General features: G+C 39.9%; 1 long non-coding RNA gene across 1 annotated transcript in view; it reads left to right on the top strand.

The window, feature by feature from the left end:
• Positions 1–23,422, top strand: part of LOC148110366 (uncharacterized) — a 91,893-nt gene that overhangs the window by 60,486 nt on the left and 7,985 nt on the right. Inside the window, exon 3 of the long non-coding RNA XR_015723747.1 lies at positions 11,457–11,585. This is a non-coding gene — a long non-coding RNA (uncharacterized LOC148110366). The remainder of the gene's footprint in view (positions 1–11,456; positions 11,586–23,422) is intronic.

Below are 23,422 nucleotides of genomic sequence, written 5' to 3'. Positions count from 1 at the left end.
CCTGCTAGCCCGCTAGCCCTTACCTACCACATACAGAAATCGGAGCTTAGGACAGAGACCAGACAATCCCATCTTGGTTTTACTCACATCCTGCCCCTACTGCTCTGTGGCCATATGTCCTGTGTTGGCTGGAGAGCCTCTATCCAGATTAACTGTCCAAATGCTGAACCGGAATCTTGAACTCTGACCCATGCCACCAAACTCGGGGCTATGCTGTGCACACCGCCTGGCCCTTGCTGGGCTTTTATCTTTGGAAGTTGCAGCCTCTGTACTGGACTGTGAACTTTGCCAAGTGTCTCCAGTTTAACTAGATAGCCTACATTCTCAGCTCTGCTTCATTCTGAGGTTGATGGGATCAACAGCTCTAAACCTGTGCTGTGCCCGATCTGTCCCAACCCAGCTCCTGGCTCTGCCCTTCCTGATCAGCCTCATCCCGAGCTAGCTCTGTCTTGGCACGGTTTCCTCTAATCCTAACACCACCGTCTCCTATCAGCGCAGTTTTCTCTGACCCCTTCTCTTTCTCTGCATGCCCAAAGCTTCCCACGCATACACCAGGGGTATATGGTTGCACCGAACAGGCTACCCTGCAATCCTTGTCTCTCTGAATGTCTCTCTTTCCCACTAGACCTCCAGCCTAGAGCTGGTCTACACTTATTTTCTACTTTGACCCATGATAGATGAATTTCGTTTGTTGACACACTCCCATGGATTTATCCACATCATGGGCACTGCAAGGACCAGATAGGATGTGGATTATCCGCAGTCTGTGAATTGTAACTCTACCCCTTTTATTCCTACTCAGGAATGTACATCATGATGCCAGTAAATGAGAACAAAGTTATTATAAGGACAACTGAATCCATTCTAATTTTTCAAGTAGATATTTCAGCAATGTCTGTACTTTGTTATTCATAGCACGTTACTTGTGCTAGCCCTTCAAGGGGGCTGCACTCCACCAGTGTGTTGTTCCAAGAGCCTCTATTTAGGATCTTGAATCCCCGAGAGCAGGAACTTTATAACATTTCTGTCTGTAAATCCAGTGTCTAGCGTACTTTCTGACAACAGCAGGTGCTCAGTGTATGCTTAATTGTTGACTGATTGATGAATTATAAGATGAAATTAATATAATTTTGTTATTTTTAAGATGAAATTAATTTTTAAAAACCCACTGTGTTTGCATAAAAACAAAGGAGACTCAAGCTGACCATCTCCAGATATTTCCAACTGTCCCAAGGCAGCTCCTAAGGCCAAAGTTCTTTAGAATTGGGTATTCTTTCACAGTCTGGCCATGATAGAGGTCACTGTTCAGAAGAGATAATAGACAAGGTTGGTCCACTCCTGGATTGTTACTTTTACACACTGGTGAGTGGTTTCTAGTTTGTTACTGGGGATACGTTTTGAGTATCCACATGAAACCCACTAGGTGAATCTGTAAATCTGTATCAGTCTTTTAGTCAAATGCTAACAAAACAATACTTTTAGGGTATCATTACTCCACGGAGCCCATAATTGTAGTAGCATAGTGGAAACTGTTTCTTTCTCAGAGAACATGATTCTGATATAGTGCTCACTATCTAATGTGTGACTTTACCCTAGTCAACTCTGCTTTGCTGAGCCTTTAAAATGGGAATGCATGAATAATTTCTAATCTCATTGGTACTAAAATTCTTAATTCTAATGAATATCAGAAGAATTTAGAAATGATGTGGACAGATTGTTGTCTTATAAAATGATAATAGGATATTGTAAATGGTCAAAATCATTATGTACCCTTCCAAGGAGGAAATCTTGGTGCCTCAGTCCCCACATCATAGGAGATACTGGGCTTCTTTGCCAATTCCTATACAAAGTGGGTACCTCACCTGAGGTGGAGAAACAAGGATTCCAGGCTTGTTGCATGGCTGGTACATACGGATTGGGTCTTGGTGTAGTCCCATAACTAGATCCAGACATGATACTTCAGGGCAGTATAGTGGGGGTTGGAGTAGATTATAGTTTAGACGGAGCAGTCCTTCTTTTAGCATTTGGAATCCATGAGCCCTAGGCATCTTCACCAGTCTGTATGATTTGTGAAAGGCACAATGCCTAACTTGCAAGAATGATATGACGGGATCCAGAGCCCAATGGAAAGATTAGCCTTTGAGGAGCAGAATGACACATTTTCCATTGTAATGGGAGGAAAGATGGAGAAACAGGTACTGACATAGGTAGGTTTTGTATATGCAGGTGAGGCTGTGGGGGAGTTCCTATCTAATGATGTCTAGTTTTTTAGGAAGTATAAGTTAAGATCATCCACTGAAAGTGAAAAGGAAAGGGTATATAGAAGATTTTGGGGAGGGGAGGAAGTTTGAAATAATGTCTTAGAGAGTGGGAAAGCGAGCTTCCTAGGGAAACATAGTAGGCATTCCAGAAAGTGTTATGTACCTATTTAAGATTTGTATTTGATGATTTTCTGTAGCATTATTCAAGACACAGGGAAAGTGGATATTCACGTTCAACCAGAGTTTTGTTAGGCTAGTACCCTTGAAGGAGAGTGTGTCAAGGGATTGAGAGTGCTAATGGACCATAACATCTAAGGTTGGAAAAAAGGTAACTGAAGGTAGGAGATGGGTATTTCAGCAAAAGATAACAGGTCAAGATCAAAAATTGTAGCAGTGGAAGAGGTGGTTAATAGCATAAGTAAGTTCAAAGGGATAAAGGTAAGGGCCAGAAATGGGGTGTTTGAAACAGAGATTATGGAAGAGATAATTCCCACAACAGGGTTATGGGAATGGCTGGCTGAGGTGGTATGGAGGAAAAAGTCCCTGTGGTAGAGGCACTTAAGAAATTAATTGAGACCCTGAGATGTATGATGGGTCATCCTTGTGGATGTTATCATCACTAAGAACGATGACAAAAGTAGGGGTGATAAAAAAGATTCTCATCTAGGGTCCAGGATTGAATCTTGTCAAAAGAGGAGGGGAACAACTTGGAGTTCAGATGATAGCATGGAGCAGGCAGAGTGGTGAGTATAGCTGGCTGGCATGAGCTTCAAAGCAATGGGAGGAAGGGGGAAATGATTTGAGGTTGCAGTGGAAAGCAGGGAGGACAATCCACCTTTTAACTCTTTTCTAATGTGGACGTGTAAGAGGAGAACAGCTTCTACTTGAGAAGATTTCCAGGGAAGAAATGCCCTTAGATGACAGCATGGTTTCACTTAAGGTAAGGAGGAGTCAGGTATGTTTACAGAAGATATTGAAGGTACAGTGTTCACGGCTTAGGAATTTTAAAGAATTCAAGAGGAAGATGTAGAAGGGAAGGTGGGGAGGAGTGCTGGCTCACATCCAAGGATGTGCTGGCAGAGTGGGGAAAAGCAATGACCATGGAAGAGCTTCAGACTTCTGAAAGGGGAGGGATAGAATCATTAATAGGAGGTCTCTACCCTGAGAGGGCCAAGAGGGTCTGGAAACACTTACTTAGTGATGAGATATCTCAGGAGCCTTGCTCTTCTAAGCATTAGGGTTGTGAAGGCTTTTAGGTAAGAATAGGAGTAAAGCAAGCCTCCGGGGCATGCACTTAATTTCAAGTTATAATGAGGAACTGTGGGTCAAGTAGAACTTGTTTAATAAATATACTGGCAGAAACATTTAGAGCTCAGAAAAGAAGGCCTTGGCATTTGGAGACTATCTAATGATGCACATTGACTGGTTGAAAAGTGAAAAATTGTGTCGTTCCCCCCCCCCCCATCATAAGTTCTTCCCTTGGCCCAGTTTTTGTGGAGAGAGAATCTGTAACTTTTGTTAAATTCTCAAAGTGGTCTTTGACCTGAAAAGATTTCCAATCGCTAGTCTACATGATCAATCAAACATTGGGCGAGTTTCTTTTTTTTCTGAATTAACTGAAATTAGATTGGATTTACCACGTTTTTTGGTCATCACTTGGACACAACCTTAATCTTTAGCTTACATAATTGACTTCTCTGTGAACTCTTGTTACAGTGTAATGAGAAATACTATACAGAGGAACCTTAGTAATTTCCCATCATTACTAAGAGAGTTTTTGCAGTGTATTGCACTTCATAAATCAGTGAGTAAATAAACAAAGAGAAATGGTAAACAGACAAGGGCACGTCGTCCCTGTGAATATACTTGACTGTGTAATAAAAAGTCCCTATAAACTACTTGGGATGTACAGTAATGGTTTGAATAGTACTCTACACAAAAACAAACACCTCATTAACAGACTTCATTGGAATTGGTGATAATTCTGACCTGCAGAATGGAGTAGGGGTATAACTCTGCATTAAAAAAAATGTGTTTGATATGAATATTAATCATGTAAACAAAGAAAATGGGTAGCTTATTTGAATGAAGTCCCTTAGTCCAATAAGCTATTTTCAAAAGCTTATTTATAAACCGTGTTTATTGTATTTGAATAGTACCAACGAATATGTAAATGATAAATGATTAATTATTTACCAAAGAACTCCTGAACATTTCCTCAGACCTACAGCCCTGTTTCACTCCCCTGACAGTCAGCAGTGTGACTATATGCCTGTATGCTATGAACCCCAGACTTGCTCTCCCTCCAGGTACTGTGAATTTATTACATGTAATCCAATTTTAAGTTTTTCTTTCCTTTAAGATCCATAAATATAAAAATAGTTTGGAGTTCTATTGTAAGAGACTATTTCGACACAAACATTCAGGCTTATGGGTTATGGAAACCAATAATTTCTTTTGGTTTGTAATTTCAGATGACTTGAAATGATTAAATGATAGTTGGATAAGTTGAAAATTTTAACTCAGATTTCATTTTCCTATTCTTACAACAGTAGAAGGTAAATCAAATTATATAATGTTATGAGTTAAAAAAAATTTAAAATCCAAATATGAAACTACCATCTATAAATTGAGCTACATTGTAAATCTCAGGATGGCAGGGACCATATCTGTGTTTTATCCCCAACACCTAGCAGAGGGCCTGGTTCGTTGTGAGTATTCAACAAATGTTTTCTCTAATGAATGAATAAAATAGAAGAAATAATGGACATATTTTTGATGAATAGAAAACATTGACACTTTGGAGAGACTTTGAAAATGTCGTTATAAATGACATTATAAGTCATTTTCTGTGGCTCAAGCTGATTAAAGGTGCATATTTAAATTAATATATAGAATTTTGAGCTTTTCTATTGGTCTATGTTTTCTGGCTCAACTGTATATGATCAGCAAACATTTACTTACTTAGAGGAACTACCAAACAGCCAAGCAAATCATGGTACATCAATTAGATTTTACATCCAAAAAATCTTGTGTAAAATAGAATTAATCTATTACAAGTTTATTTCAAGGAAGACTAGGGAGAAATGTGTTTAGGTTATACTTATCAGGAGTAAAAATCCTAAATATACGGTTTCTTATTTGGGCTAATTAAGTCTGCAACTTGGAACCACAGGCAATTTCTTAAAGACCAAGTCCTCTTATAGAATTAATAGGTGCAGGCAGAATTTACGGCTTGTCATCTTACTCAAGGTTGGTCGAGTCTATATTCCCATTACTTTCTGTTCTTGTTTGTATGGACTACGTTAACAAAAATGTATTGGGAAAATGTACACAATAGGTGTTTAATAAATATTAAGTAAACAAATGAAAAAATAAAATGATTTTTTAAAAAGATTTTATTTATTTATTTGACAGAGATAGAGACAGCCAGCGAGAGAGGGAACACAAGCAGGGAGAGCGGGAGAGGAAGAAGCAGGCTCCCAGTCTGGGATCATGCCCTGAGCCGAAGGCAGACACTTAACAACTGAGCCACCCAGGCGCCCCATAAAAATGATTTTTTAAAAGGATTTTATTTTTAAGTCATCTCTGCACCCAACCTGGGACTTGTACTCACAACCTTGAGATAAAAGGTCGCACGCTCTACAGACAGACAGAGTCAGCCAGATAAAAATTATTTTTGCTGTTTTTGTACTTGAATGTTCTGGTTCATTCATTTAGCAAACACTTTTTTGAGCGTGTATTCTGTGCTGGGCACTGTCCCAGGACTGAGACCAAGTTCCTCCCCTATGGTACTGATATGCTAGAGTTCCGGGCTAGTTCTGATAGAGAGCTTAGTTGCTGCTAGGCAGGGGTCTCGCACATTGCACACATACTAACTGCTGAATCTTCACAAGAGCTCTACTCAGTAAGTGCTTTTAGTATCCATCCTTATTTTACTGACAAGGAATCTGAGGCTCAAAGAGGTTAAGAAACTTGCCCATAGTCACACAGTTAACAAGAGCTGATGATTTTAAACCTAGATAGTATAGCTCCAGAGCTGTCTCTGTGATGTTCATGATTATGGGAGAAAATCAAATGATTTTGGCAATAGGACTCTAAATGGGCAGCTATTTTGCTAAGGGGTGAAAGTTTTATAGTAATTTAATGTCCATTGTCTGTCAAAGATCATTTCACATGTATTGCTTGAATAATTGAGTGACTCCTTCTAGAGTATTGGGTGAAAGATTTGGTACTAGAAGGTAAGATTCTTGGACAAAATTTTCTCTTTATAGACCACGATGACAATTCTCACTGTCGTGATTATAAATTTTTTAAACAAGAAGTGTGATAATGTATCTCATTGATACTTTTTTTTTCACATTTTAATTCTAAAGATTTGAAAGAGAGGAGGTCCCAACAAAGAGTCAATGGAAGGGTCTAATGCTGCCTCAGACATTCCTGAGGGGTAATAGTGGGAGAAGAAGCTTTCGGAGATCGTATTTACAAAGGAGTTCCATTAAAAACCCATTTACTATAATACAGAGAAGTCTGCTTTTGGTGACTTTTTTCACACTCTGACCTGAACCAGAGATTGCTTATTCCTGTAGTCTACAGATCACACAGCTTCAGAGCTGTAGGAAGGCACCGACACTGTGATTAGAGCAAGGCAGGCAGAGCTGGACCATGGGGGCTGATGTCTAGGCAGCCAGTCTGAACAGAGTAGCAGACAAGAGGGGACTGATCCTATTTTGAAACAGTAGACTGAAGCCTCAAAAGACTTGAAAAGAGATGTGTGAAGGAGAATAAAGAAAGGTGCTGAAGAGTATATATTAATTAGAAGGTTGTGAGCTAATGTCACTACCTTGAAAGGAAGGGATAGCATCCTCAGAGAGGCTTTTCTAGCTCTAAGAATCCAGAGCACTCCCTGGGAGCAATCCAATGCGGACTCAGGAAGTCTAACGTCCCATTTGCATCCTCACTCATCAGCAGAACTGAAGCAGAGGCTGGCCTCTCTCACTCTCCAGGCAGTTGGGACTGAGCTGGCGACCAGGGGCAGGAGGGCCCAAAAATGACTTGCCTGACCCCAGACCAAACTATATTTTTCATTAGTGTTTGGACTAGAATTCAAAGTCCTTACAATTAGACATTATGTAGCCTTCCGTAGATTTTCAAATGTGTGACCTTTAAAGTATGTGTCCTTCCCCCAGCATGCTTTCTCATGATTGGACATATTTAGGAGAACAACTGACACTTTAAATCTCCTTCTTCCATTGTCAGGAAAAGCAGCAGAAATTACAGCGATAAAACACAGTCTTGGCTTCTGTTACCGAATCAATGATCAGTCCTTTCATATCCAAGGAAGGTCATGTGCTCGTAAGCAGTGGTCTGCAGGACCATTATTGCTGAAGGCCAGCCAGCAACTTTGGTACCAAATCTTCTGAGGCAGCTTGTGATTTGGCCATTTAATCAAACCTCAGCAGCCCAGATTGCGGAGGGAAAGTACTGGGAATTTTCCACTGAACTGTCACTCTAAAACTGTGTTCTACTATGGATTTGATGTTAGAAATCATAACAATATTTAATGCCAGATAATTGGCCTAACAATGATCTTGAGTGACAGCTTGCATACTTGGGAAGTTAAATTAAAATTGATGTGCTTATTTGCCTCTCAAACTGTCAAATCTACATGCACTTTTGCTTTTCCAGCACTGCTACGTCTTGGGGCATTTGGCTGCAATCACTAGTTAGCTCTGTGCCTTAAATTAGCAATGGAGTGGATTTGATTCCATTTCTTTCTTTCCTTCTTCTTCTTCTTTTTTTTTTTTAAAGCTTTGATGAGAATAAAAAGAATAATGCTCATGGTAAGGTTACCAAACTGAAGCTGTAAAAAGTTAAATGTTTAGATGAATATTTTCTCGGCTTAAATCATCTGTCCAGGGAGTTTAGGACGTGTTAAGGAGCTTGTAGTGGCAGTGGCTAGTGTTATTGGGTGTTTACTCTGTGCTGGGTACTAGGTTCAAACTCAACCATTCTCTCATTTAAAACTTCGAGCCTCCACACAGGGGAAGGTAATAGCACCACTTCATAGATGAGGAAACATGCCAAGTCCCACAGCCAGGAAATGGGGGCTCAGTGACTGCATCGGAGGTCTGCCTAACTCTGGAGCCCATGTCGCAAACTATGATTATATCATAATGCTTTCTGCCACAAACTACAGCCTTCTCTGCCAAAAATCAAATTCTTTTCCTAAGAGTCTAAATTTGGAAGAGGCTTTTCTTATATTGCCTTTTACCCAGAGGAAAAAACTTTTTATTCTAGAGCAACATACAAGAAAAGAGAGAGAGAGAGAAATATAAAACATTTAATTCAGCTGCTTTTACCTTAAGAACAGTTATAAAACTTAATATAATTTTTCTACAGTTAACATTATTTTTTTATTTCACTTCTGTACTGTGGCTAGATGAGAGAGAGGTGAGGTGAGGGAAAGGGGAAATGGGAAGGAGAAATGAAACGGAAGCATGGGGAAATTGCGGGGGAAGGAAGATCGATGGGAATGAGGAGAGGGAGGCATGGAAACAATTCCTAGAAACAGTGCAGAGAGGTCCTGGGAAGGCTCTTGTACTCTCTTTGGGCTTTGTCCCTGGGAACTTTCTCCTATGTCATTTAAAGGTCTTTCTTTTAAAGTAGTCAATTTCTTCCATCCATTGTCTTTATCCTGTTTGCTTTCTAAAATACACAGCTCTTTCTTAACATGAAAAACCTTCCCTTGGTCTTCATCCCTTTCTATCACTGGTTGAACTAGCGAGAGACTTGAGGTACAAGGTCTGGGCATCCATTTGGCAGGCATTAGCTTCTAGGTCCTAGGGGTACAGAGTAGCACAAGACAGAGGTCCTTCCTTTTCATAAGTAAATTTTCTGAATGATTGGAAATTCATCACGAGCTAATCAGGGGTAGGTAGATGTCAAAGACCATATTTTATTATGATAATTGAATCAATTAGGAATAAAGTTCTGCCAAATAAGCTTATAGTGTCCTGTAGATAAATCAGTCACCATGGTGATTGTTTTCCTTCTTTTTATCCACTTGCTTCTTCTTTCTGTGGGCTTTGATCACCATCTTCATTTCCTTTCTGTCCACTCATTATGATAGTTTGGTACACACCTGTCCCTCTACTAAGCTGCCTCCTTGAATGTCACTCATTACTTCCTTCTTGAAAAATCAGGTTCCTTTTATTCTCATGCTTTCTCTTCTTTCTGTTGTACCTATTGTATTTATATATCAGGTGGTCTCCTTCATCTCTTCACCCAACCCTCAGATTATTTCTTTCTAGATCTATAACTCAAATATTCATTCCATTCTAAAGAAGCTTTATCTCAAATTTGGTTAGAAAACCTCATCTTGAACTTGTGAGGTTGGCTTGGTAAATTTAGGGTAAGCAACTCCATGGGAAGCTGAGGTTCTATTTATGCTAAGCCGTATCTTCAGGTCATAAATTTCGTTCTTTTACATCTGGAATATATACCTTCCAGTGATGTAAGGAGATAGTGTCTTTATTGTGTGCAAATGAGGGGAATTATTTTGTTTAGATCAGAAGGAGATATAGATTTTGTAAATCTAATTTTTTGATATTCAATGATTTCAGCCTTTTGGCTCTCTGGGTATAAAATGAATGTGTGTGCGTGTGTATGTGTGTGTGTTTGTGTTTGTGTGTGTGTAGAGGGAACCCAACTTTGATAGAAGTAATCTAAGTTGAATTCTAACTGTCCAGTCTACCTTCTCTTACCTTAGAGGGGAGACCACCACACTCCCTGGATTTTATCATAAGAATCTTTCTTCAGCAACAAGTCCTCACCATAATGACACAAAGTATCTGCTTAAATATTATTCATATATTTCTGAACTCTATTTTGTGTGTAGTCATCATGGAGTTACTTATTTTGGGAATTGAGTATCCTATGAAATTGGTTGTCAACTTTATTATAGAGATACTTTCTCTTTGCCCTCCTCTGTTTAGAATGACAAAATTTAGCTGTTTAAAAAAAGTATTATTCTGCATGTTTTGCTTACTGACATAGTAAAGAGATTTGGGTTGTGTCCATATAAAGAAGAACTGAGTGTCTGGGAAGAAGGAAAACAGTTACTATGGTCATGAATCTATCTATATGACACCAAAAAACTGGTTTGGCAGACTTCGATTCTCAATTGGTTCAATTATCATAAAATATGGTCTTAGATATCTACCAGCTCATGATTAATTTCTGATTCATAATCTTGCCTTTTCTGACAATTTGCCTTTAGGCATTTTCTAACGGGATTGTAAGCTTGAAAAATGAGTCTTGGCTAATTTGAAGAACCTAGGGCCCAGATGAAGGAAATATAGCCGACTTCTATAATGAGACTCTAATTTATTTGACTTTAAAATACTATACAACACTTGGGTTCTTGAATTCTTTTTTTTAAAGTTTTATTTATTTATTTTAAAGTAACCTCTACACCCGATGTGCAGCTTGAACCAGGTGCCCCTGGGCTCTTGGATTCTTAAAAGCCCTGGGTGTTATACGCAACTAATGAATCATTGAACACTATATCAAAAACTAATGATGCATTATACAGTGGCTAACTGAACATAATAAAAATAAAGAATATTAGACTTGGTAGAAAATATCTACATTTACATTCAATATGTATATTATTATTCCAGTAGAGTGGGCGAGGTCTCAGTTTTAATAGTCATGGATAAAGAATGAGAAAAGAGCACATGTGAACTATAATTTCTATGTAACTGTTTATAATGACAGTTATTATTTTATTTACCTCTGAGAGTCAGGCTAACTCTCCATTGTCAGTATAAGAAGCATGCAGTCCATGCAAGTTGTATCAGTCAGGATCCAGACAGGAAATAAATGGCTCACTTAAAAGAGTAGTGGAGAAGAGTTTAATGAAAGGACTGTTTACAAAGTTGTAGGCAAGGTCAAAGTGAACCAGCAAGGAATGAAGCACTACAGGGCTAGCAATAGTAGGGAGCCACTATCAGCCAAGGCCTGAAACAGCAAGACAAGAGAGCTATTATCAGAACCCCAGAGAAAGAAAGCAGCTGTAGGAGAGTCTGTCTGACAGGTGTTGAGGTCTTTGGCACAGGGAAAGAGTTAAACCAAGGCCAAGCAAAGATACCTATTCTCACTTTCCTCTCCCTCCCTTTGATGTTCTACTAGTGCCTTCCATTGCTGAACCCAACTGGAACCCAGAAGATAATACAGCCCATTGCTGCAATTCATGTTAAGTCAGTCACCAGAATACAGAGCAAGGAAGAGAAGTTTGGAGAGTAAATTTGCTCTGGAAAAGTAAGTGAAATATTTCCAGCTTAAGGGCTAAGCTTGATCTTTTGCCTACCTCAATTCACATGGGGTCCTCACTTATGTTGGTCTAGATATTAGCATCACTTCTTCTCTTGAATGACACCAATTACTTCCTTCTTGCGATATCAAATGTTCCATTTACTCTCACACTTTCTCTTCTATTTATACACATTGGATAATCTCCCCTACATTTTTCTCATTCCAAATTATGTATCTGTAGAACTGTAACTCAAGTCTCCATTCCAGTCCATAAGAACATTATTTTCAACTAAATGAGATGGCTTCCTAAATTTGGAACAAGTCACTTGAAGGAAATAGAGGTTACGTTGGGGCTTCCTCACCCCCACCCAACAATACGTAAAACTTAGAAGGGATTGTTTCCTTGGGTGGACAGTTGGGCTGTGACTTCTGAAGTCCATGAATACTGTGACTTAGATACCCTTAGCCAAGGTACACAATAGCTGTCTTTATAGATGAATTATGTTCTGCGACAATGTCTCCTGAAAACTGTTAGGCAAATGGGAAAAGGAAAAAAAGTCCTATATACTTCTGAATTTACACAGGAACTACTCTATCAGGAAGTGAGCTGTTAGAAGACTTGAGTGTGTTTAAAACACACCTTGTAATACTATCCAGTCTTACTATCTTTGTCTTAATGTGAATAGAATCGGTTGGATAGGGGCGCCTGGGTGGCACAGCGGTTAAGCGTCTGCCTTCGGCTCAGGGAGTGATCCAGTGTTATGGGATCGAGCCCCACGTCAGGCTCTTCCGCTATGAGCCTGCTTCTTCCTCTCCCACTCCCCCTGCTTGTGTTCCCTCTCTCGCTGGCTGTCTCTATCTCTGTCGAATGAATAAATAAATAAAATCTTAAAAAAAAAAAAAAGAATCGGTTGGATAATGGCTCAGGCAAGTTTACCAACACACTTTGCCAAGATGAGATTACTTATAAGGAGGCATGATTTGGCCCCCACTTTCTCTCCAGTCTCATCTTTCATGATTCCCTCTAACACCCATGATGCATGTCCACACACCCAGACATCTACCCACAGACAGATACGCTGTACTCCACCATACTAAGCTTCCTTTTTAACTCCAGGTTTTGTGTGTGATGTTTGCTCTGCCAACAACACTTTTCCTGCTGCTTGTATTTTTCCCATTCGGCCATTCATCATATTGTATTCTATTTGATTATCAATGACATTAGCCTGTCAGGTTGAGAGCAGGGGCTGCTTCTTACTTATTTGTCATTGAATCTCCAGGACAGTGCCTGGCATATAATAACTTCTCATTATCTGTTGAAGTAAATGAATGAAGGAAGTAGCAATGGGAAAATTTTGTTCGCCAGTGTTTATCCCAAAGTTAGGTCTGCTTAGGATGATCGTACTTATAACTGGGAAAGAAAACTGGAAAGTGTCTGAGTAATTCACAAGTACAAGTTCGCTTCGTGAATAAGCAGCAAAGCAGTAGACAGTGTGTTGCATTGGGGGGGACCCCAGACTTTTAGACAATTGTGAGGATGGCAATTGCTATAGTGATTCTCAGCCTAGATGCCCACCAGAATCCCTTCAGATTACTTATTGCAGTTACCCAGGCTAGACCGTCCTCATCCCAGACCTTCTGAGCCACCACCTCTGAGGTTGGGTACTGAGGGTCTGTGCTTTAGTAACTGCCCCCATCATCCTCCAGGTGGGGGTTCTGGTGTGTACTCAGGCAGAAGAAGCTTTGCTTTGACCCCTGAAAGGTTTTCGAACTCCTTAAGGACCTGTGATCTTGCCATGGGCATGAGTCACCAAGACCCTTAAGTTTGTAAATGGTATTTGTAAATATTCACAGTTTTATGTTTTAATTTTTTATGACTTGTAGGCTTTCCCCTGGGGAGATGTTTAATTTTCTTGAGCTGTTTTGTATTGCAGGGTCTTATTTGCTTGATTAATTTTTAATTGGAGAATCATGCTGAGCTATTTCCAGACTATAAGTGGGAGCAGCTCTGTACCGCTTTTCCGGTGGGATTCTGATTAATGCACTTTCATCGTGGGCCCTGGGGACCACCAATTTCCTTGTCCCTCAATCATGTGTATTCTGTTGAGGGAAAGGCAGAAAGCTGGGGGGCGGTAAACACGTTTGAGCAATGTCGAGATGAGGGATGACAGTGTTAGAACCTACTTTTACATGCCTGTAGGTATGAATTTACTTGGATGTGTGTCCAGGGAATCATCCAATGTAGTTCTGCGTCTGTATTTTTACAACCACTTGCCTTTATTAGAAAATTATTTGCTCTAAAATTAAGCATTTAATCTCATCAGACACCTCTGCTAAAACTTCCTAATATGAATCCCAGTCTCGAAAGTGATTGTTTGAGTCATTTTAGTTAGCTGGTTCTGCTGATTCTTCTACTTAGGCTTATTATTGAAGCCAAGTGAGTCATTTTCCTATAACATCTCATTGTAACTCAACCAATGATCTTTAGAATGGTCAACAGACCTCTCCTGATGGTCACCTGGTGGCCTTGCGCTTCTCCTCATGAACCAGATTTTGAGTCTTTCTACAAAGCTGCATGAAAAGATTAGATACAGAAGAAGCACGGCATGTAAGGTCCCGGAAGGATAGTATATTAGTTATTTCCTGCTGTGTAGCAAATTACCACGAAGACAGTGACTTAAATGACACTCATTATGAGCAGAGTTGGGTAGGTCAGAAATGTGGTACGGGGATCCTGCAGGTTCTCTGCTTGGGGTCTCACAAGGCAGAAATCAAAGCATTGGCCTATAGGAGAGGGGGAACTCTAATCTAGAGGCTCTGGGGAAGAATCTACTTCCAAACCCATTTAGCGTGTTGGCAGACTTCAGTTCCTTTCAGCTATGAGACACAGGTTGCCATTTCTTCACTGGCTGTTGGCTGGGGGTCTCTCTTAACTCTGAGAAGCTGCTCTCTGGTCCTTGCATGCAGCCCCTCCATCTGCAAAGCCAGCAGTAGTGCATCAAATTCTTTTTCATGCTCACATCTCTGGGACTTCACCCTCTACTACCAGCCCGAGAAAATGCTGCTTTTACAGGGCTTGTGTGATTAGGTCAGGACTACCCATATATCCTCTGCCTCCAAAGGTCAATTGATTTGGGGCTTTACATCTCAAAAATCCCACTAGAACAGTACTGAGATTAGCATCTGATTGAATAATTAGGGGACAGGAATTTTGGGAGTCTACCGAGAATTATGCTTAAAACATACAGGGGCATTATTTAAAATGATAAGAAAGTGGTTATATTTATAAATATAGGTAATCTATATTACATATGCAATTTAGATTATTCAACCTTAATTGGCTGATATATGGCAGCTATCTGTGGGAAATATACTAGTTGTGGCTGTATATAATATCATTTGTGCATTCTAAGAAAGCCAGAAACCAGATTACAAGGCTATATGATCTTTTACTGAATTTAAGGGTAAACTTCCTCTTGAGTTTTACACAAAATAGTTCATCTCTACATGACTAGTTTATGTTATGTTTAAACCACCAACATTTAGTGAAAAGTCCTTTTCCTGACCTATTCAACAGGCCAGCTAGCATATTATATCAAAATACTTAAAATTCTTATTAAATGTGTATCTTTTTTAAAAATCTTCAATAGTATTGAGTGGTGAGTGAATAAAATCTGTTTAGGATGACGTACTTAAATCAATGAGAGAAAACAGTGTTTACAATGACTGGGATCATAAGAACTGGGTCAAAAATTAGTGTGTATGGTTGAACCATGAATTTGCATATCAACATTAGGACCAAGAACAAAAGTTATAGCAAGGTGTGCAAAGAAGAGAGAAGACTGAGGAGAAGGATGAGACCAGGAAAGCGCCCAGGGGATGATGGAGAAACATAGCCAAGGGCTGTCCAAACTGGTCAGAGCGAGGTTGTGCTTCTATGTGTGGGCATACCCTGAGCCTGAGTTTGAAGCAAGGCAGTGAATCAGAAGAGCACAGATAATGGAAATCAGTGGTTCTTAATTTCTAATACAACCTATTGTTCTCCTTCCTAACACACACACACACACACACACACACACACACACACAACTACACATACAGTTTTGAATTTAATTCTGGACTGCAGAGAGATTATGACTCTGTATAGATGTTTAGATCAACAGACACCCAACAGAGGCTCTGGAATTTGGATTCAGACCCAGAACTGAGACGTTGTCTGAAACCTCCTGCAAAACTATAATGGGGCAGCTAGGTCCTTGACTCTGAACTTACCCACTTCTTTCACCAAGAACCTCCTTATACACTCTGGTCAGTCACTCAGTAACCAGTGTTATGGTGTGACCCATGCAAGGTCTAGAAGGAGTGAGGCTAAAGAGGGTGAACTTGGGATGTAAGATGGAAAGCATGAGCCCTAGTATCTAGATTATATTCTCAAGTGTTCTGATGGATGCTTAAACTGAAACCACCTTTTATTTTTCCCTTTAAAGATTCTTGTTCTCCTTATATGTTTCTGGCAACTTTAGTGTAATTCTTACATCTGTGCATCTGTGAAAATTGTTAAAAGGATTTTTAAGCTGGATGTTCACACCAGCTTATTTAGTTTATATTCCTGAGTATTTAAATAATTAAGAAGGAGCCTCAAGAAATTGTCAAATGAAATAGGTGCCTAATAATTGATGAAATACAAATGACTTTCAACTAGAAAGACAGAGCAACGGCAGATTTAGCCTCCAAGGCAAGGTAGTCGAGAGAAAGCACTTAAAAATATATTGTTAAGTTTTATCTAGGATTACTTGTCAAAAAGTCACTAAAGTTAGAGTTTTAAGATGGTACTTTCTCCTTTCCCCGTTATCAAATCTGTAGCTGCAAAAACTGTGTGTGTTGAGAAGTTCATTGATGACGAGCCTCTACACGGCATCCGAAAGGGCCTACGGATTCTCTACATAGACCGTTCCATCAGAGGGGACTAGCCTGGCCTGTCTGCATGTGACACCCATGCTAGGGATTCAGCGTGTCACTTTTTCTCCCTGACTGGTATCAGCCTCCGTGGTTTATATTTAGTTTCAGAAATAGTTTGGGGGAATTTTAGGCCACTAAGCGTGTCACTGCAGTCATAGCTGGAGGTTGGTCTGTGTTCTGAGTGTAGTTTCTCTTTAGGTAGGAGACATTGCTAGTAACTATGGACATCCCAAATGCTGGGGACTCCTTCTTAGGAAGGGGACTCATGTACAGGGACAGATCCAAGGAAGGGACTGTGGAAATGAGGATGTGCTGGAGAAATCTACCGTAAATAAATGTGTTTGGAAAAATCCAACTAGTTTAACTTTTGGTGACCAATCGTTTGTGTTGAACATGAGTTAATTGAGTGTAAGTGGTAAATGTCATTCGTAAATCATTTACTGTTCCATTGTTAGCCTTCCTCTGTCAGCATGCACGTGTTTATAATCTTAAACCACAGACGTCTTCAGAAGGCAGTGTTCTTAGTTGTGATATTTCTGTGATAATTATAACTCTATGAAGTAGGCAGGACAGTTGATAATATTCTTGGCTTTAAAAGAGGTATAACTGAGGCACAGAGGGATAAGGCAACTTGCCCAGAGTCACACATTGTACATGGCAGACCTAGGACTTGAACCTTGTCTTCTTACTCTTGCTATCTGTAGATGCACTTCTGCTCCACCATCGTAAGAAAGGTATTCTGTGATTTGTTTTTCCAGAGACAATGATAAACTTGGGCTTTTTAGCGGTGCCCTAGGGAGCCCCAGTAGCAACACTCATGTCAGCAACACTCCTCATGTTGGGCCTTTCTTCAAGTGGCAATTAACTGGTATATTATTATGATCAAAATGTGTTTTATTCAACTTTAGTAGATAAATGCAAACTAACTCCAGTGAAACACCCAGAACAGTGTCTGGCACTTGGTAGACACATGAAAACATTTGTTGGATTGACTGTTCTTAGCATTACATATTTGACTGAAACTTTTAGAGGGTGAATTTAGTCAGAAGAGCTTATTCATTTATTCATTAATTCCACAAATACATATCAAGTACCATTCTGCCCTTGGCACTGCTCTGGGCTCTAGGGATTAAGGGGTGGGAGAACAAGGTCCCTGATTTCATGAAGCTTATAGTCTACTACGGAGAGACAAATATTTAATAAATAAGAAAATGTCATGTATGATGAATGATGCAGAGGAAATTTAAACAAATAAGGTGATTAAATGGCTGAGCTGTGGCGTGGGCAGGCATTTCAGAAAATCTTTCTCTGAGGAGGTAATATGTATGCTGAGATTTGAATAATACACAAGTGTCTGCTGGGCAAAGATTCAGGTGATGAGCTTTCTGGGAGAGGACTCCTGGAAGTTAATAAGCTAGGCATGTTTGAGGAGCCAAACAGAGGGCCAGTGAAGTTGGAGTGTCTGCATCGAGGGCACAAGGAGAACATGATGAGGATGAAGAGACAGAGCCTTAGGGGCCATGATGGAATTTGGAATTTATTGTAATTATACTCAGAAATTCCAGGAGGATTTGAAGAAGGATAGTCATAAAATCTGACTTATATTTTAGATGAGTCAGACTCTTGTGTAACGAGCGGGCTATAGGGAGCCAGGGAAGAAACAGGGTCCACGCGAGAGCTATTGGTGGGGGCGTAGAGAGGGTGTCAGTGGAGGTGTTGAGAAGCGGTTAGGTTTGACATGTGTCTATTGGACTTGGCGGATCTGATGGACTGAAGGGGCAGGGAAGACACCGATCCAGGCTGAGGAAAGGATTTAGCCTGAGCAACAGGATGGTAGTGCCAGCTTCTGGGGAACAAGACTTGTGCTGTGTGGGCGAGGACGGAGAATCAAAAATTGCTACTCAAGAGCACCTTTGCCACCAAGACAACTCTGCTCGTAAAGGGACAAGATGAGGGAAAGGACCGGGTGGAACTAGGATGCAGGAAGTCTGGGCTTGCTTTGACGACTCCCTACTGCGGTATTAGGTCCAGGAGAGTATATTCATAACTCATTTTCTCTATTTCCTCACTTAATGAGTGGCAAATACTTAAAAATGCGTGTGCACAGTAACCTCCCCCAAGTGTCTCGAGCTCCTTGGATTTCAGTGTTATACAAGTGTAAATGGTTCCCCAAAAGCTCAGGCAGTTGATCTCCTCGGGCGTGATTTATGTGAGCCGCTCTGGTTGTTTATCTCTTCAGCAGTTCTGCTGCCAAGAATAGAAAGAAAATCCTGAGACATCTTATTCTTCATTAGGCAGCAGGGAAAGTGGTTTAAAGCTGCTGTCCAAGTTATTAATTAACCACTTAATTCAGTTCTATAATAAAATATAAGGAATTCTTTCTTCTCATCTTAAAGAAATATTGAAGAAAACAAACAAAATATGTAAACTAAACAGTGTGAGTAGTATAGGTGACTGAAAAATAGCACTTGTCTCCTCCCCGGGCTTCAGTCTCCACAAAGATAATTCAGGGCTTTGAGCATCCATTAATATTTGGTGTTAATTTAATCAACCTTTGCATTCGCTGGGTAAAATAAGCTGTCACCAGGAGATGGTACTTGGGTGCCAGCAAATGACTTCTGTGATTTCACCAAGGACTCGAGATGGTCCTTAGATTGGCACTAATAATAGGAGTAATGAGTGAAGTTAGCCAGAATGATTATGTCCCACACACTGATGGGATTTTTTTTTCCTCTTCACATATTTAACACTCAAAGATTGCCGAGCATTTTTAAAACCCTGAGACTTTTAACAGCTGAGAATTTGAGGTGCTGGTACACCAGAATTAGACTTGGAAGAACCTAGGTCTAGAGTGGATGGAAGGGTGGAAATGTGTTTCCAGTGACTAACGCTCCCACCTTCCTTGCCTGCGTTATTTCCCGCCCAGGGGGACCAGGGCCTTACTGCGCACATTTCCTAGAGCTCTAGTTTCAGAAGAAAAGGTTGTTAGTAATGCATTCATGGTTGAATCAGATTGGTGACAATTTAAAGTGTATTTCTCCAGAGGGGATTAAAATTTGAGAATATTTGGAGAAATGCTTCACTGAAGGGGGAAGAAGTTAGTCTCTGATAGTGGGCTTTGAGTCACGTGGCCTCTGGTTGGACAGGCATTTGAGGCCAGGAGCGTCTTCCTTTTTTTCTCAAGTCACAACAAATCAAAGACTGCCTGCTTTGTCACTGTGAAGACTGTCCAGATGTGGCTTGCATGGATTCTCTGAAGCCCAAGAAGCAGTAGAGACCAAAATATCCACCCCACCACTTGTAGGGTGGTTTTCTTTCAAATAAAAAGAGTATTCTCACTCATGTGCTCTCTTTTAAATGTTAGTTACATACACGTGTTTGAGAAAAATAGCAAAATGTTTCTTCAGTTCTCCTTTCTGCCGTGCTCTTTCTTTCTGCTGGTACATAAACAAGAGAGAGCTGGTTAAATGAAAGCCATTGACTGGTTGCATGTGAATGACTGAGAACTTACCTTAGTGTAGTGGTTCTCAAACTTGATTATGCAATGGACATCAGAATCCCAGGAAGGCTTGTTAAAACATGGATGGCTGGACCCCTCCATGGAGTTTCTGATTCAGTAGGTCCAGAGTGTGGACAGAGAATTTGCATTGCTGACAAGTTCCTAGGTGATATTGGTGCTGGTGATCTGAGGACCGCATTTTGAGATCTACTGAGTTAACCTTTACTCCCATCTGACTCCCCTCAAGTCTCTATTGGAGTAATGAAGAGGGGACATAACAGTGACTGGTACTTTTCACTTCAAACTAAAGGAACTTAAGCCTTAAAACTTAATCATTATGTTATTCTTCCCCTGAATTTTATCAAGAACATCTATTTCACATGACTTACTTTTTCAGGATTAAGAATTGTCTACACTTAGACAACTCCTCCAACTTTTAGTAACAGTTCCAGAGGCTTCTCTCAGTTCGATCAGATGCATCTCTATCCTCTCATGGACTCGGTCTAATATGTTGGAAATTTGTGTTATCTACCATTTGGCTTAAACGTCAAGCCACAAACAGAGGGGTTCTTTACCAGGTTGATAAAGATCAAATTAGCTAGCGGTCTGATTTCCTTCAGCTGTGCTGTGGTAGGATGGAGTTCTTCAGGCGCTATTTCATGTGTCACCTTTTCATGAAACACTCCCCCTCTCAAGCAGGAGTGCGCTGCCCTTGCACGGTCTATGCCACACTTGGTTCACATGCTGTTGTTTATCATGGGGAATCACAATATATTCTAACACAAGTCTTTTACCCTCAGTAGATTGCGAGATGTTCAAGAAGGACCAACTTTTTTTATAACCTCAGTGCCAATTATAATGTCATGCATGTAATAGACACTAAATAAATGTTGCTAAATGAATGAAAAAAAATTTAAAGATTTTATTGATTTATTTGAGAGAGAGAGAGCACAAGCGAGGGGTCGGGGGCAGGGGAGAGGAGCGGGAAGGGGGGAAGGGCAGAGGGAGAGGTAGAGGGAGAAGCAGACTTCCCGCTGAGCAGGGAGCCTAAAGCTGGCTGGATCCCACGACCCTGCGATCATGACCTGAGCTGAAGGCAGACACTTACCTGACTGAGCCAGCCAGGTGCCTAGTGAATGAAATTTTAAGATGTTATTGTGGGAAAAACATTGATAAATAGCAGAAGAGGATAATCTCATTTTATCAATAATGATGTACCACTTCCCTTCTGGAGTAAATGATAAATTCAGTGTTAACAGATACTGTTTATCAATCTTGTGGCTATTGTGAAGTATAAAGAACATTTGATGAATGAACTGTTTTGATTATTAAAAAGGCAAGTTTTATTATAAAACTAACATACATCTATTGCAAGAAATCTGGAAAACAGAAAAGAAGATATTTTAAAAATTGTCCCTCAGTCTACATCCAAATTCAATAACAAAAGTGTATATAGTTAAAACAAAGGTCCCTTTTTTACCATCACACCCATTCTCCTCTCCTAAGAGAGAAACATATTAACAATTCGATTTACCAATTTCACATAGATGAGATACTATTTAATATATTGCCCTTAACTTTTCATTTCATATTCTGTATTTTGATTACTCTGGGTACCAATATCATAAATTTACTTTTTATCCATCTGCTTATTGTCCTGTTTTTGCATAGTTTGGCTTCGTAAGGGAAGGAAACCAATAGACTAGAGAACGTTTCCATTTTCCCAGATCTACTTCCTCCTCGCATCCAGGGTGTTAAACCTGGAGCCATCTGCTCCCATCCAAAAAGTAATAAACTTACCTCCTCCAAATATGGAAACATTCCAGACTTGTAAGCTCAGACATGCTTGTCTTATCCTTCCCCTGGAGACATTTATTTCTATTCCAAAGGATAAGAGCCTAGCATCCTTTCCCTTTTGTTCGCAGGGACAATTTGTTTATATTTGGGAGGTCTCTCTGCCTCTCAGGGGAGAAGCCAGCAAGCAGCTACTCCTCTTCTGTATAATCTCCCAGGTTCGTATTTAGGGGGTCCCCCACCTGTCGTACAGACACTTTTATAAGTGGGGCGACATCTATCCAGCTCTCATTCTCTCATCCCACAAAGGGGAAGACTGGGGACAAGGGGAAATACTAGTTATTGTGAGTGATCTCTGCCCCAGAAACTTGGTGACTATTTTTAAAGATACTATAAATAAATATAGATGTTAAAACCATCGTTTATTTCATAGAATAGCTATAGCTAAGTTATTTCACACTTTTTCCTTTTGAAAGCATTCAGGTTGTCTACATTTTCTGCAATCACAAATGATGCTTCATTAGACAGGTTTCTGTAACTCTGATTCCTAGGAGTGAAAACGTTCTGTTAAATGGCATGTGCTTTTAAAATTTTGTCAACTAAATGACCCTCGAACACTGATTTATACTTCCATCAACTGTATATATTACCACTTAAAATAATTTTTTTTGCTAATCTGGTAAAATCATACTACCTCGCTTTCATATGCATTTCACTGTTTACTGGTTGGGTTAAGAATCTTTTCATACATTTATTGTTTGTATATATTTCTTTTTCTTTTCATTGCTTGCTCTGATGTTTTGTTCATATTTCTACTGTGCTGCTTTTTTAGTGATTCAGAGATCATATATTATGAGCACTAATGTTCATCTGTTCTATGTATTGCAAGTATTTCCTCCCCCCCCAGTATGTTTCTTTTTGTTGTTGCTGTTGTTGATTTTACTTTGTTTATGGCTCCTTTTATCATATCAAAATTATAAATTGTATGTAGTGTATCTATCAATCTTTTCCTATCTTTCTTACTGTGTGTTTTCCGTTTTTCTTATTGTGAAAGGAATCATAAATTGACCCCCTTCGTGAAATTCCAGCTCCCCTGTAGTATGACTTACTTCGTCCTCAAGGCTGGAGAGTAGAAAGACTACATTTCACACAATCCATCTAAACTTGAATTCTACGTGTGAACTAAGTCCTAGTGGAGAAGCCTCTTCTCCCCAAGATTTAGAAGATGGGAGTGAGATGGGTCCATGCCTTTGCTAGTCTAGCTGCTTCTACAGGTGAGCCTGATGGAAGGGGCATTTGGTTTTCAGAGACAGCAGAAGAAACCTCAGTTCTTGCTCTTTACTTTCATGGATATCAAGAAACAGGGTAGATGGGGGCTCCATTTAACTGAGATACAAGGGCTGGAGTGGAGTGGTCTTAAAGTTAGTTGATTCCCCAACTTTCTGATCATGGAATTTTCTGATCAGAGCAGAGCTATTAATTATTTAGGTGGGCCAGATCTACAGTGATGTTCTGGAAATTCTTTTTTAAAGTTCTACTTAGATCTCATTCTTCTAATCCCTTCTGATAATTTTCTAAGCATTAGGTTCTG

This window comes from Ursus americanus, chromosome 3 (assembly GCF_024610735.1).
Source record: "Ursus americanus isolate L20-20 chromosome 3, mUrsAme1.1.p, whole genome shotgun sequence".
Classification (NCBI taxonomy): Eukaryota; Metazoa; Chordata; class Mammalia; order Carnivora; family Ursidae; genus Ursus; species Ursus americanus.
The sequence above is the reverse complement of the archived record's forward strand: the minus strand, read 5'-3'. Positions and strand labels throughout refer to the sequence as shown.